Source organism: Ailuropoda melanoleuca, chromosome 13 (genome assembly GCF_002007445.2).
Source record: "Ailuropoda melanoleuca isolate Jingjing chromosome 13, ASM200744v2, whole genome shotgun sequence".
In the NCBI taxonomy this organism is placed as follows: Eukaryota; Metazoa; Chordata; class Mammalia; order Carnivora; family Ursidae; genus Ailuropoda; species Ailuropoda melanoleuca.
This window is the reverse complement of record NC_048230.1, coordinates 29,825,356-29,840,770: the sequence shown is the minus strand read 5'-3', so window position 1 is coordinate 29,840,770 and position 15,415 is coordinate 29,825,356. Positions and strand designations below refer to the sequence as shown.

General features: G+C 48.5%; 1 protein-coding gene across 1 annotated transcript in view; it reads right to left on the bottom strand.

Annotated features, from left to right (window-relative positions):
* Nucleotides 1-3,698: 3,698 nt before the first annotated feature.
* Nucleotides 3,699-15,415, bottom strand: part of METTL2A (methyltransferase like 2A) — a 36,554-nt gene continuing 24,837 nt past the window's right edge. Inside the window, exons 9-10 of the transcript XR_004619805.1 lie at nt 5,088-5,214; nt 3,699-3,883 (exon numbers count right to left, since the gene is read on the bottom strand). The gene's annotated coding sequence lies outside the window, so the exon portion shown is untranslated. The remainder of the gene's footprint in view (nt 3,884-5,087; nt 5,215-15,415) is intronic.

Sequence of the window (15,415 nt, the reverse complement as noted above, 5' to 3'; positions counted from 1 at the left end):
CGGGACCGGCCCGGCCGAGGCGGTTGGGCCGGCGCCCTGGGCCGCGGACCGGCGCTGGAGGGGCCTCGCCGCCTGGACCGAGCGCTCCCCGATCCGCCTCGGCGAACCCCGCGCCCGCCTAGTCCCTCGTCTCCACGAGTTTGGGTGAGAAGTGGGCTTGCTCTGCCCGGGAATGGATTTTAGAGGACGAAAGCCCGTGACCGGCGGACCCCGCCCGAACTTCCACGGAGACGCCCAGTTAGTGAGTTCGCTGTGCCCACCCCGTTGGCTTCTCGCACGCCCCCCCCCCCACTCTCCAAAGGGACCGTCCGGCTCCCCAAACCCACACCGGCCGCCTTGGAAAGCGGACAGCCACTTTCCCTCCACATACCTGGCTGGCAGAGGGCGCCTCTAGGGACAAAAGGTGCCCTGGGATCAAAGCTGAGCCCCCATCCCCGCCGGGATGCTGCCCTCCGGAAGGGGGGGCGCTACCCCAAAGGGACACCCCGGGCACCCGGGGGGGGGTTCCATTTCAACCTCTGATGAAAAACACGGCCCTCCTGGGTACTTAGCGGGACCTGCGGGTAAGTACTAGAATGGAAAATACAGGCCTGCCCCTCACAGAATGTCTACTGAGGAATGAGAAATAGGAAGGCGTGAGCTCTCGTGCGCAGTAGCCCCTGCAGTAAGGAGGGCCTCCTGCCTGGGAAGAGGCTCCCACTCAGATCACCCAGCACCGAAGGGGGAAAAAAAAAAAAAGCACATTCTCCACCGACTCCTAGGAGCCAGGACACTGACTTCAATGCAAATACTCAACTTTGTATGTTGCTCTGACACTTCCTTGATCAGACGTCTGAAGATGATTTAAGGAATACAAGTGATTCACAAGGGGAAAATTCAGACAATGAACAACAGCCTTGAACTTTTCCAGGGGGTAGGCGAGTACTTCAAGTGGAGTTTCTGCCTTTTTCTCTTACTTATTTTTTCTTAATTCGTGTTATAGTAGCAGAAAACAGACTTGCTGAAAGGGAAGAGGATGGCAGTTTACTTTTGTTCGTTGTCCGACCTTCCGTACCCTTGGACCAATTCAGGCGCTGTGGGGAAAAATCCATTAAACGAAGAGTCACCTTGCCCCAGATCCCAGGCAGGCTGGAAAGTGCACACACATATTTCCAAAGATAACAGTGTTTGAAGGGGAGGGGAAGAGCCAGTTGGGGGCAGAGGTTAGGAAAAAAGGTCAAGGTGGAGGGCTATCAAGAGAGCTGGAGAACCAAGGGACACATGGTATACGTTTGACTTGCCTTCCCCTCCAACACAAAAGACCAACAAATGAGGCAAGCTTTTGCATTATAGTGAATGATCAAGAAAGCAACTCCTTAAAGTGACACTGGAATGTCTGGAGAAAAGAGTCTTGAGAGTTTGAAAGAAGGAGCACTGGACAGTTATGAGCTGAGTTCCAGTCCAGCTGTTCCACAGACAAGCTGCATGGACCTGTTACCCAACCTTCTCAAGCGTTGCCAACCTCATCTATGAAGGAAGGGTTTGGACTAGATTTACAAAGTCCTTCCCAGGTCTAAAAGGCTATGATCCCATTTTATGAGGTAATTATTTTGAATAATCAGTGGAATACAGGAAAGGTGATATTCTTAGTTTTACTTCTCTTGTGTTTTTCTCAGCGTGTCAAAGAACTTACACTGTCGTAGGTCTATTCACAGCCCCACTCTAGATTTAACACTCATCCTAGTAGGAATTGCTTGTAGAAATTTAATGAATTTGCTTACCACAAAGATTGGGTGCTTCTATTTATAAGCATTGTAGAAATGAAGATATCAGATACCAAGAGCAAGGGAAAAGAACCTTACCCTTTCCCAGAGAAAGATGGGTAATTGCAAAATAAATTCTCTTGTCAGATGGTTCCTCTCACAATGTGATTGAACCTTGGGTTCATGAGTCAACTTGTTTAAAGTGTGTTTGCTCACATGGCAACTTTGTCAGGCTCAGCTTGTCGTTGACTGGCAAATGGTGACAAGAACTGTGTGAAGACCCAGTTCGCATTAGCTGCGGAAGGCTCCAGCACGGAATCACCCAGAAGCTGTCCTTGCTGATCATCTGCTCCTTGTCTTCAGGGAAACATATGGACAGCTCCTCCGGGTTCATGTTCATAGTCACAGGGAAGACCACAGAACTGGCTGGACATGCCTCAGACTAGTCCTGGTGTTCCCCAAGATGTGCTCTGCAAGCCTCGATAGGTTAATAGGCTTTAAAGGGAGTAGCCGTACATTGGTCCTTGGGAAACTCTTGGTTAAAGCGAAGTGGAATCTGTTATTTCGGCACTACTTGGAGCCCAAAATGTGTAATAGGCATATGGCAATCTCGGGGCGGGGGGTGGAGAGGGGGGATGGAGGTTTTATGCACTTTTCCATTTAATTTTGGAACCACTACTCTGATTTTTGTTGTTTGGCTGGTTGGTTGGTTGGTTGGTTGGTTGGTTGGTTGGTTGGTTGAGTGTAGTCACGGAAAAGGTGTTCTGAGAAAGACTGGGGGAAACTGGTTTAACCTCCTTTCGCTTTTTGACCTGTACCACACTAATGATTGTCCAGCATCTCTTTGACTGTTTCATTGTATCCACCACCTGGAAGCAAAAGATCCTGGCATATGTACTGAGCAGGCTGACAGTGAATCTTCGTGTGATTGCACCTTTTCTAGAAGGAGCCTGCAATGTGGTGGCCTTATTAAGAGGACGAACTTACCAGGCAACGTCCTTGATTTTAATCCATCCTGCCTCTTATCAGCTGTGTAGCCTTAAGCAAGATAATTTAAGTTCTCTGTGCCTCAGTTTCTTTATCCACAAAATGGTGTTAAAATCTCCCAGGACTGTTGGAGGATTAAATGAGATTTATATATATATATATATATGCCTGATAGAGTAATCCCTGAATAAATGGTCCCCAAACTCCACATTTCTGCAAAAGGTTTATGTACATTTGTCATTAGACTGGTTTAAGGGCACACAGTTTAACTTTGGAAGCCAGGCTGCCAATGTACTGAGTTGTTTAGGTGTTTTGTTTCATAACACGAAAGGAAGGAAGGAAGGGAGGGAAGGAAGGAAGGGAAAGAAAGAAAGAAAAGAGAGAAAGAAAGAAAGAAAGAGCACTTGATGTCTTTTTAATGAAAGCATTGCATTTGTTGGGGGAAGGGGTGTGGGGAGTAGAGAAGAACAGGTCACCTGCAAGGTCTCTTGCTGTTCCCCCATCCCTGACAATTGAGGCTTTCTCATCATGTGAATAAATAAGGAATTCGTGAAGGCATTATTTCCACTATAAATTGCACTAGGCAGGACAGTGTAGAATACTAAAGTATTTGTGACCGGACAGAACGAGGTTCCAATCCTGACTCTTCACCTCTCAGGTTCCCCATCTGAAAACTGGCCAGCACACCTAATTCCATGAGTTGCTTTAATTAAAACTGAAACAGTGATGGGAAATGGCTTGTAACCATGCCTGACCTAGAGTAGGCGATGAGTCAACGTTATTTCCCCTCTTCTCCCCATTCCTAACAAAAGGGAAAAGTGGTTGGTTGCCATGAACCTGCACTCCAGATTTAAAAAATTCCGATCCCAGCCTTCATCAGCCTCTCTGCCCGTCACTCTCCCGTCTCTGTGTTTGTCATGGCCCCCTCCCGCCGAGCTTGCTTCACAAACTACTCTTGAGCAAGTGCCCTTGACACCGTTTGCTTTATTTATCAAGTCATGCATTCTCCCCCACAGCCCACTGACAGCGGAACAATCTTCTTATTCTCCTGGAGAGTACCTCCCTTCTCTAATTTCCTCTTCCAACACCCTCCCCAAAAGTTATTTTTTAATAAATATCTTTTCCCTGCATTGTGTGTTCCTTCTTCCCGGCAGCTGAAATACAAGATGGACAAAGAGAGCAAAAGAGAGTAAATGCACTTAAATGGAACAAGCCCCCTCCCCTTAGCTACTGAATCCCCCCCATTGGTCATTCTCAGAAAGAAAACTTCAAATAGGAAACAACAGCAAACATATTTGTGGAAACTGGCAAAAGTATATTTTTAAAGTCGCAGTTCTTCTGTTGCCTTTTAAAAATATATATAAGTCTTTAAAGTTTATAATTTTTTTAGTAATCTCTACACCCTACATGGGGCTCGAACTCAGGACCCCAAGATCAAGAGTCACATGCTCCACTGACTGAGCCAGCCAGGCACCCCTCTTCTACTGGCTTTTTATATTAGGCTTAAGTCATCAACCTTCTGACACAGTGTCACAGGTCATGAGGGAAAGGGAGCCCGAGACCCATGCCCATGGAGAGGAAAGAAGGGGAATCACCTGGAGAGGGGCAGGCGGCTTGGGGATGGCCAGCCCCAAAAGGCAAGTCAGAAGATGAGCACCTTTTTGTGTGGCTTCTGAGCTAAGAATGAGCTTTACATTTTCAAATGGTTGAAAGAAAATAAGAAGAATAGTATGGCACATGAAAATGACATAAAATTCTAATTCTGGCATCCCTAAATAAAGTTCCATTAGAACACGGCCACACTCATTCTTTGCATGTTGTCTGTGGCTGCTTTTGTACCACAAAAACAAAACAGTAATTATGACAGGCCAGTAAAATCTGAAATATTTACTATCTGGTCCTTTACAGAAAAAGTTAGTCCACCTCGGCTCCGGGCCAAGGACTTCTCAAATTTTAATGAGCATCTATAACCCTTGGGCATCTTGCTGAATGCAGGTTCTGACTTAAGAAGTCTAGCATGGGGCCTGAGACTCTGAATTTCCAGCAGCTCCCAGGTGATGGTCTTGCCGCTGGTCTGCAGACCGTACTCAGTATCAAGGCCTTGAACGGCTTGTCCGTTTGACGTTAATTTTTGTGAATGATTTCTAAGCAAGCAAATCTTAGAAAATATGAAAAGTTGGAGTGTAACCCAGGATAATAACCTCAAACATTTTCCACGTTTCATTCCATTGTTTTGGCATTACGTGATGGCCTGATGGCCATGGAAATGGATTTGCCAGCAAACTTGCTGAGGCCAAAGGGACCGCAGCTCCAACACTCCTGGGATGTGAGGCTCCCTTTTATTTGCCGTAAACTTACCATTCCGGTTCCAGAAAGACCTTTCTGAGTTCACGTTATCCGAAGTATTCTTGATTTGTCCAATTTGAGGCCAGTCTTCTCTCTTAGCTCTTCCTTCAGTAACCAGCGCTTTTCAGAGTGGCAGACCCTTGGAGAGACATCCAGGGTTTAAATCCTAGCCGTTCTAACATGCTCTGAGACCTAGGGACACCCAAGTTGCGGTGCCTCAACTTTCCTACCTGTGCAATGGAGACAATGTACTTTGTAAAGCCACTGGATTTGTGGCAGGTGCTTCCAACCTGCAAGCATCTCAAAACTTCACATACCCCAAACCTGCTCCTCCCACGAGCTGACTCATTTTAGCAAATGTCAATTCCATTCTTTCATGATCTAAACCAGAAACCTTGGAATTATCCTCTTCTTCAACCCCCGGCTCTGCCACTCCAGCCTCACTGCCTGCTCCCACCTCAGGGCCTTTGCACTTTCTATCCCTCTACCTGGAATGGTCTCCATTAGATACTTAACTGGTGTTGGCCACAGGTTTTTACGTCACATGAAGTGCGTCCTATCTTCTGTGTACATATGACAGTGAGCTGGAACAGGCAAATAGCTGCCTTTCCATCAGAGAGTGAGAAGAGCCTCCCACCTCTTTCAAGGGACAACCATGCTAGGCTTCTGAGTAGAAGGTAGTGAGGAAGGCATTTTAAAAAGAAGAGCACAGCCTCAAATCAAATGCTTGGTCTCATGTGCATACCACTTGGAGAAACAGACAATTAACACGTGACTGTATGTCAAGGGTAATGAGCGTGTGGGGAGAAAGCAAGCAGGAAACATGAATACAGCTCTAGGCCCTGGGGGCAGTGCAGATGTTACTTCCTATAGGGAGGTAGGTCAAGCACAGCTTTTCTCCCATAATGTGTCATCTGAGCAGGTGCCTAAAGGAAATGAAGGTGAAAACCCTATTACTGTCTAGGGGAAGAGCCTTCCAGGAAGAGAGAACAGTGAACGAAAACGCCCTGGCCCAGAGCCTGCAGGACGATGTCAAAGCGTGTTTCTGGGCCTTCTGGGCTGTGCGTGATCGTGAGGAAGATGCCTGCCTCGGAGCAGAGGACACAGATGGGCCACAACCTCGGCGAGGGTCTGGTGTAACGGGGTACTTAATGAGTGCTGTAGTGCGTTTCAACAGTTGTGAGCCCGTGTGTAATCCAAAGGAGAGGGATTATAAGCGAAGGCACTTACTGAGCATTTACAGGGCGGGCACTAGAACGGGAGCACGTTCATTATCACATTTAATCCTTTCAACCTTGGGGGAGGCCCACCGTACAAATGAGGAGGAGGCAGTGCAGAAAGGTATGAGGTCCCCAGCCAGCTCACAGGCAGCTGAAGCAGAATTCTCCCAGAGAATGTTCTGGCTCCAGAGCCCCCGCCCCCCTCCACTGGGTCTAGGTCAAGGCTACATCAGACGGCCCCAGTGCTCTGTTCTGCCCCTCCTGGCCTGTCCCAGGTTCCACCTGCTCTTTTGGTTCGGTTCAATTAACTCTAACTTTCCTCCACCTCATTCTGGTTTCTTGTTTCATGACCCCTACTTACTGTGTTCCACATCTTTCCTATCTGGCAGCTAGTTTTCACTTCCTGTGAAGGTTGACACATGGGTGGTTGGTTAGTTACTTAGGTAAGTCTCTTATCAAATTCACCATCACCCAGAACCTGGTTCTCGGTTCTTCAGGTCCCTTGCTTCAGAGTTCACCTAACTCAGGAAGAATGTAATCAAAATACTGAGAGAATGGTACACACCCATGATGTGAAGTCACTCATTTTAAAAGGAGAACCTGACCGCCAAGCCGCGACATTTGACCAGCTGACTTTCCTCACAGAAAAGCTACTCAGGAAGGCAAACCACACCACGAGGTTCCTCCGCGAGCCAGGGGGATGAGTGGGCTAATCTTACTGCCCCGCCGTGGCAAGCTACGTTCAGCTGCTGTTCTCGATTCCTCGAAACAGGACACTGTCTTCTAAAAAGCCAGGGCGTTGGTCTGTCCCTGTTGTGGAATGACACCAAAGCCCTGCTTTTTAGACTCCTCTCTTAGACGCTGGGTGGGCAGATCACAGCTCTTCTGAAACCACAAGCAATGTAGCGGCTTACGTTTTCTTAGACATTTGGATCGCCCATTTTTAGCCAACCCTGCTTCTTTGTAGGTGGTTGATCTCATCCTACACTTGTTGAGTCTTCCAAGTCTTGTTCTCAGGGTTTTGCAGGTATCTTAGTGGAGCTTCCGGTTTTAGGTTCTGCTTTAACATTTATTAGTATCAGACTTTAGGAAAGTTACTTCAATCTCCTCATCTATCAAGCTGACAGCTAACACCTGTCCTCCTCCCGCACTTGCTCTAAGGATGAAACCTGTTAACACAATAAAGATTTTTGAGATTTGGGGGCAAAAAAAAAAAAAGGATCATGTAAATGCAAAATGAAATAATTTTTCAAGGCAAGCTCTCACTAAAACAATAGTTGCAACAGGGAAAGGGAAGCTGATGTCACAGCTGGCCCCAGAAACTCGCACACAGTCTACAGCCTATCCAGTCTACCCAGCAGCCCAGGGTCCATTACTGATGGGAGTGTGGTTCCATCTGGTCCAAGAAGCACCACCCTAAAATATACCTTAGTATCTTGATTTTTTTTTAAGATTGATTTTATTTTAGAGAAAGGGAGAGAGAGAGAACATGTGAGTGGGGCGGGGGGGGTGGGTAGAGGGAGAAAGAATCGTTAAGCGGACTCCCTTGGACCCTGAGATCAGGACCCGAACCGAAATAACGAGACGCTTAACCGAGGGAGCCACCCAGATGCCCTCCTGATTTGAAGCCATCCACAGACTAGAGATATTGTTTGTCTGGTCTCCCATCGTTCTTTCCCAAATCCAGATTTTTGTGCAGAGTAAATGTGATGCTGTGAAAGGAATACAAGACACAGAGTCATAAGACCTGGTTCAAAACTCAGCTCTGCCTCTCTGTCAGTGAGGCCCAGTCCAAGGTCATTGCCCCGACTGAGCCCTGGCCACCCATCTGTAAAGGCGCCCCTCAGAGTTGCTGGGAGGCCAGGATGTAACCTAGGTTAAGAGAGACTAGCATGAAGGCCGGCATGTAGAAGACACTCCAAAGATGCTTATTTTTTTTCAAAGAAGCATATTTAAAATAGAAATGTCAGGGGCGCCTGGGTGGCTCGGTCAATTAAGCGTCTGACTCTTGATTTCAACTGAAGTCATGATCTTGGGGTCGTAGGATTGAGCCCCCATTCTCCCCCCATAAGAGCTCTCTCTCTCTCAAATAAATAAATACATATTTTTTTAAATATTAACAATACAAATGTCTGGTCATGGCCACTGATTTGTTTGATGAGAGAAAGCAGTTTACCATTAGTCTCCTCAAAACACTTACAGTCTTCTGAGGTTTTAACTTTTGCCTGACATCCCAAACTCTTTTTTTTTTTTAAAGATTTTATTTATTTATTTGACAGAGATAGAGACAGCCAGCGAGAGAGGGAACACAAGCAGGGGGAGTGGGAGAGGAAGAAGCAGGCTCATAGCGGAGGAGCCTGACGTGGGGCTCGATCCCAGAATGCCGGGATCACGCCCTGAGCCGAAGGCAGATGCTTAACCGCTGTGCCACCCAGGCGCCCCCCAAACTCTTTTGATTAAGAATGTTTTTTGTCTGGGGCGCCTGGGTGGCACAGCGGTTAAGCGTCTGCCTTCGGCTCAGGGCGTGATCCCGGCATTCTGGGATCGAGCCCCACNCGATCCCAGAATGCCGGGATCACGCCCTGAGCCGAAGGCAGATGCTTAACCGCTGTGCCACCCAGGCGCCCCCCAAACTCTTTTGATTAAGAATTTTTTTTGTCTTCACAACCTAACAAAATATTTGGAAGCCAAAACAAGTAACTGTGTTCAAGGGTGGGGACTCCCGGGCACCTGGGTGGCTCAGTTGGTTAAGGTCTGCCTTTGGCTTGGGTAGTGATCCCAGGGTCCTGTGATNTGTCGAAAAAAAAAAACACAAAAAAGAATGTTTTTTGTCTTCACAACCTAACAAAATATTTGGAAGCCAAAACAAGTAACTGTGTTCAAGGGTGGGGACTCCCGGGCACCTGGGTGGCTCAGTTGGTTAAGGTCTGCCTTTGGCTTGGGTAGTGATCCCAGGGTCCTGTGATCAATTCCCTCTGCCTTTCTCGGTCTCTCATGAATAAATAAAATCTTAAAAAAAAAGAGAGAGAGAGGGGACTTCCTTAGTCACGGCTTTTGCCACCAAGACAATGGTGTTTTAGCTCCCAGGATGCTTCAGGGGTAGCAGGGCAGGATTTTATTTTTGTTCTGATAGTCAGTCTCCAGCACCAATGTTGCAAGGATGTCCCATGCTAACGGGTTCCCGGTCTGACTGCATCTCATTGCCCAGCCATCCATCCCACTCCTGTGTCAGAGCAGGAAACACCCTTGGAGGTTCTTCTTTCCTCTCACACTCAGCTGACCAGCTAGTCCTTCTTCCCTGGGGCGCCCTTATACATAACCCCACGTTGGCAACCAGGAGCTGGGCAGAGGCCCTGTCGCCCGCTGTACTGGTACTTGAAGGAAGGGAAGAGGGCTGGGAGGCCTCGAGTGTTCACACTGCCTGAAAGCCGGCCTCACACCTGGCACCGATGCAGCATTTGCGTGCTGCCCCGTGGGGCTCATGCGGGGGGGGGGGGGGGGGGCCTGNTGTGCCCTCGTGGGACCTCCATCTCCTCCTCTCCCCGTGCTCCCCAGAGCACACCCCACCCGCAAGAAGTAGACCTGGGTTTGTTTCTCCAGCGCCTGCTGATTTGTCTGTGTTAACGTTAACAGATTCCTGTGGCGTGTCTCTTTGTCCACTGGCGGCGTTGTCTTAGAGCCTGACCTGGGAGCAAGGCTGAACCAGGATCCAGTCCAAGCTCTATTCTGCTGAGCTCTGGTTACTTGATCTTCCGAGCCTCATCTGTGAAGTGGGGACACAATACCCATCCAGAAAGGTGGACCTAAAGCATCAAGCACGGTGCTTAGCCAAACAGGCAGGCAGTAACATGGGGCTTCCTGGAATGAGGACTTCTTCTTTTTGCTCATTTGACTTTTAAAAAAACCACCTTCCTAATTGTTTTGACCAATATGTATTTATGATACATAAAACTGACTTTGTTTATTGAGTTTTCAGGGAGTCTCCAAACTAGAGCCGAGTCACAGAACCAGCTGCCTAAAGTGTGACTGCCAGAGGCCCTCGCAGCACCAGCCACGGGAGAGGGGCGTGGAAGCAGGGGACCAGCCTCTCCTCACCCCCACTCCTTGGGAAGCAGCAAACTTTGTCTGTAAAGGGCCAGATATAGTAAATATTTCAGGCTACCATCCCTGTTGCAACTACGTGACTCTCTTCGGGATAGCAGAAAAATAGCCACAGATGATATGTAAGTGAAGGACCATGGCTATTTCCAGTTAAACTCTATTTGCAAAAATAAGCTGCTGGTTGCAACTGCCGCATGATTCCCAGACTGTAGCCTCCACTAGAATCACCTGGGGGCTGCTTCAAACCTGATCACAGGGCCCCACGTCCAGAGTTCCTGATTCAGTGGGTCTGCGGTAGAGCCTGTCATTTGCATTTCTAATTTCCCAGGTGAGGCTGGTGCTGCTGGGCTGGGAACCACTCTGAGAACCCCCGTAGCCGGTCCCACTCCCCTTCTTTCTCTGTGCACCTACAACATTTTATTCCTGTGTGAATATAGCATTTAGTATGTTATATTATGGTTAGTGGTGAGTGTGGGGGTCTCCAGGGATCCTTATTTTTTTTTTTGAATTTTTAAGTAAGCTCTGCACCCAACGTGGGGCTTGAACTCATGACGGGGAGAGCAACTGTGTTATCCACTGAGCCAGCCTGGTGCCCCTCTAGGATCCTTCCTTAATCACCTTCCTATCCCAGTGCCTGACTATAGCAGTTGCTCAACATTTAGTGAATTCAAGGGAGAGACACAGCCATTGAAGACCCAGGTCCCTCCCTGCTCCCCGGTGGACATTTCTGTCTGGAGCTCTATGCAGCCTGGGCCCAGCCCTGCCACAGAGAAGAGGAAAAGGGACTTTGTCTCCCTTCCTGTCCAGAAACAGACCAGGAAAGGAGACATTCCCTGCTCAGACTAGACCTTGAACTTGGACTATTTCCTAAGGAAATAAAACAAGGGAGGGTGGGGATTGATCTGTTTAATTTTGTTATTATCATCATCGCTATTATTTTGCTTCTAAATGGACTATTTAATTTGTAAGGGGGGGGCAGGTTTACATCCAGATGGGTGTTGGCTGTGGAAAACCACTATTTCTGAGTTACACAAAGAGGGCATTTAAAATGAACTGCAGGGACACCTGGGTGGCTCAGTCGGTCAAGCGTCTGCCTTCAGCTCAGGTCATGATCCCAGGGTCCTGGGATCGAGTCCTGCTTCAGGCTCCCTGTCCAGTGGGGAGGCTGCTTCTCCATCTACCTCCCCGCCCCCCGCTTATGTGCTCTGTGTCAAATAAATAAATAAAATCTTAAAAAAAAATAAAAATAGGAAAACTCTTTAAAAAAAATAAAATGAACTGCAGCCATGGCTTTTTCTCAGATCAGACAGAATCAGGTTCAGTCTTGATAAAAAGGAGTAATATTAGAGACCTTTCCATATCTTGAGTGGCACGCGGTTCAGCAACTCCTGGATCCTCCTCTCTCTCCTGGAACTTCCCGCCTCCCTCCGGGTTGTCACCCCGAGGACGCTCTACAAGAGGCAGGTGCGGAACCGCGCGCGTCCCCCCACCTCCTTTGCGGAGGACACACTGGCAGGAGCTCCACAGAGGCAGGGCTAAACAGAGGGGTAACGGGGTAATCCTCGTCATGGACTGGCTGCAAACTGCAGATGTCACAATGACTTCCTTCTTTCCGATTCCCAGGCCTGCCTGAGGGAGGCTTACACAGGATTTCCTTTGGTCTGTGAAGTTTCAAGACCATCCCTACCTAAGTTCCATCCCTCACTCTCTCCTTTCCAAATTAACAGACAAAACCAGGACTAAGGCCTCCTTCCCCTCCCCAACTCGATGGGCTCCCTGAACGCTGCCCAAGGTCCAGACAACATTTGCGGCTCATCTGGACTGTAGTGCGCACCGCTAGGACCCAGTAACCCGGAGTCCGGGAAGTGAGCCTGGCAAAGGAGCATGACTGACCGCAGCGTGGCTGAGACTCCTTCTGCTCTGCCCTGTCCCTGCCACCTCGTTACCTCCGCCTGCCAATCAGTTTTGCATCAATAAACTTTATGTTCAGGGCTTTGCAGAATGAATCAAAGGAGAGCAGCTAAAGACTGATCTCTGACCTTGGCACATAAACAGCCTACAGATTGGACTTGACAGTTAATAAAGGAAAGGTCCCGCAATTCTCTGATGCCTCTTTGCCTTAATTAGATTGAGCGTTCATAAGCTATGGGGAAATCTTCAATTTGAAGAGAAAGACCCCAGAAGACAGGCGGTCACATCGCCACTCATTCATCCGTTCAGACTGTCACTCCCTCTGTCAACAGACTGATACTTGTCAAGCACCCTATTACCTGCGCTCAGCGCTGTGCTAAGGTTTTCGAGTGAAGGGCTCCAGCAGCTCCAGCGCCCACACTGTGCTCTCCTGGAAGACAGCAGCTGGCGGGCAGGCAAGAGCACAAGCTTCGGGGCAGACACATCTGAGCTTGAATCCTGATTCTGCTGGGTGGCCTTTGGCAAGTGATTTAAGCTCTCTGCCCTTGGTTTCCTCTTGGGGTTAATAATACCAACCGCCAAGGGTTGTCATCAAGACTCAGTGAGACCATCTGTACAAAGCATTCAGCCCAGAGCCTGGCGCCCAGCACGCACGCCAGAAACGGACTTCCCAGTATGGTGCACTTGGCTCGGGGGCTGGCCCTCGGGGGGCTGAGAGGCACCTTCCCTCCCCTGGTGCTCAGCCCATCACAGGGAGCCAGCGATGACATCCCCAGTCCTGCCCTTAGTGACACCGGAGACTGCTGCCTGCCCTTAGTTTCTTCATCTCTAAAATGGGGTAGAGGTGGTGATCCCCCCGAGAGGATCTGGAAAGAGCATTAGCAGAGAAGCCCGCAACTGCACCTTGCTGGGGCAAGGACTGTGGGAATATTACGTTCCAGCACAGCCTGTGGCTTTGTCATTGGTGGCACCGCAGCCCTGCGGGCTATCTTTAATAATAGATATTTTAAAATTCCCGAACCCACTTCATGCTATATTTGCTCGCACACAGAGGTTTATTCAGTGTTAATCACATTAATCTGCTGTTTCATTTCACGCTGTGTGGTGCCAACTTCAGTGAGAGCCAGGAGAGAGCAGAATTTACTCTCAAAGGGCTTCGTGCTGCGTTCACCCAAACGGCTCCTCGTCAAGGCATCGCAGAGGCCCAGGGACCTCTGGGCCACCCCCGCGCTCCCCAGGGGTGCCCTGAAGCTTTACACAGTGGGCCTTTCAAGTGTCTCTCTGTATATATTAGGTTTTACCCTCAATTAGAAATCTCTTAGGCAAGCGTCCAGTTTTTACTAGCGATCTCTAATTCTTAAACAATGCAAACACATGCTATTCAGTAAAAGCTCCCCAGCAGGTGCCTGTCACCAAGGGACCCTGAGCGAACAGGAGTTTGGAGGGTTCTTTGAGGTCTCTCAGTATGATCCCCTCATGTTACAGATGGAAAAACTGAGGTGTAAGGACTTAAATCTCTCCTCTCTTGGCTCCTTCTTGAAGCCAATGAATAACCTTTATTCAAATCTTAAACACAAAACAACACATTTGCCAGTTTTTTCTTGGCCCTGTGCCCCAATCTGCTTGAACCTCCCACTTGCCCTCGGGGTCCTGTCAGCCAGCTGCCAGCCCCGGATCCTACTTCGTGAGGAAAATGGAAGCCCATAGACAGGAACATCTACCACCAGTGACCCCGTGGCCCAGCCCAGCACAGAACAGTGTCCCCTCGAGCCACAGGCTGCCCTCCATGTGCTGGTGGCCCTCATCCGCTGCCTGCCTACCCAAGGACCTAATCCCACACCTCTCACCCCGTTCTTACTTCACCAATTTATCTTTCCATGGGATCACTCCTCTCGACATAAGCACATGCTCTCATTAAAAAATTTTTTTTCATTAAAAAAAATTGTGTATAAAATCCTGCCTTGACCTTGCGTTCTCCTCCAGCTACTGTACCATTTCTCTCCTTCAAAATTCTGTGGCTTCCCTTTCCTCATCACCTCCTGCTCACTTTTTCTAAGTTGCTTTTTTCCCAATTTCTTTTCTAGGAAAAACATAAGCCTATAGCAAAGTTGAAAAGTATTAAAATACCCTCGGCCTAGATTTTTCCCCAAACAGCATTTTGCACATTTGCCTTCCTTTTTTCTAATAGATAATATACCCACATACAGTACATAATTTATATATAGGTAGTAGGTGCATAAAGGAGTACACATAAATTACGTATATAAATATATGTAGGTCAGGATGTTTAGTTCTGTTGTTATTGTTGAATCACTGGAAAGCTGCAGGCATCCTACTTCTTCACCCCTCACTACTACAATAAATACTACAATGTGTGTCTCCTAAGAGCCAGGTTACTCTTACTTAACCACAGACCATTATTAAAAGAAATTGAAAGCTAGTACATTATTTAACATAAAATCTATTTTCAGATTTTTCCATTTGCACCGAAAATGTCCTTCATTTTTTAATCTAGATTCCAGCAAAGGAAGAGGCCCACCCCAATTTAACTTCCAGATGAAACCTCCACCCAGACTATCCAAGGTCAGGGTAACTTCATTACCAAATCTAAAGCCTCTTTCTCTGGCCTCAATGCGGGCTCAGCCAGGGCAGTCTCCTCTGGACTTCCAGGTCACCACACAGTCCTTTCCTCCCTCCTTCCTTGCTCCTTCCCCTCTCCCAAACTTCCGACTGTCTGACCCAGGCCTCGGTACTGGGCCCTCCTCTCCAGCTTCCAGGTGGTCTCATCTGGGCCCATGGCTTTAGCACCAGCTGCAGACTGATGCCACCCACATTTCCAGCATCCAGGGCCAACCCATCTAACCCATCTCCCCAACTCCAGACCAATGTACCCCACTGCCTTCTTCTCACCCTCTCCCCTGGGACATGCCACCAGCATCTCCAACCTAAAATGTCCAAATGGAAGCCTCGACGTTTCCCTTTTTTCCCATCTCAATAACAGCTCACCATCACCTACCATCTGGTCCTGATTCCACCCTTTCCTCCCCAGCCACGCCCCCTTCCCTGCCCCCTCACCGGGTCCTGCCTCGACTCCTGTTCCTTCCATCT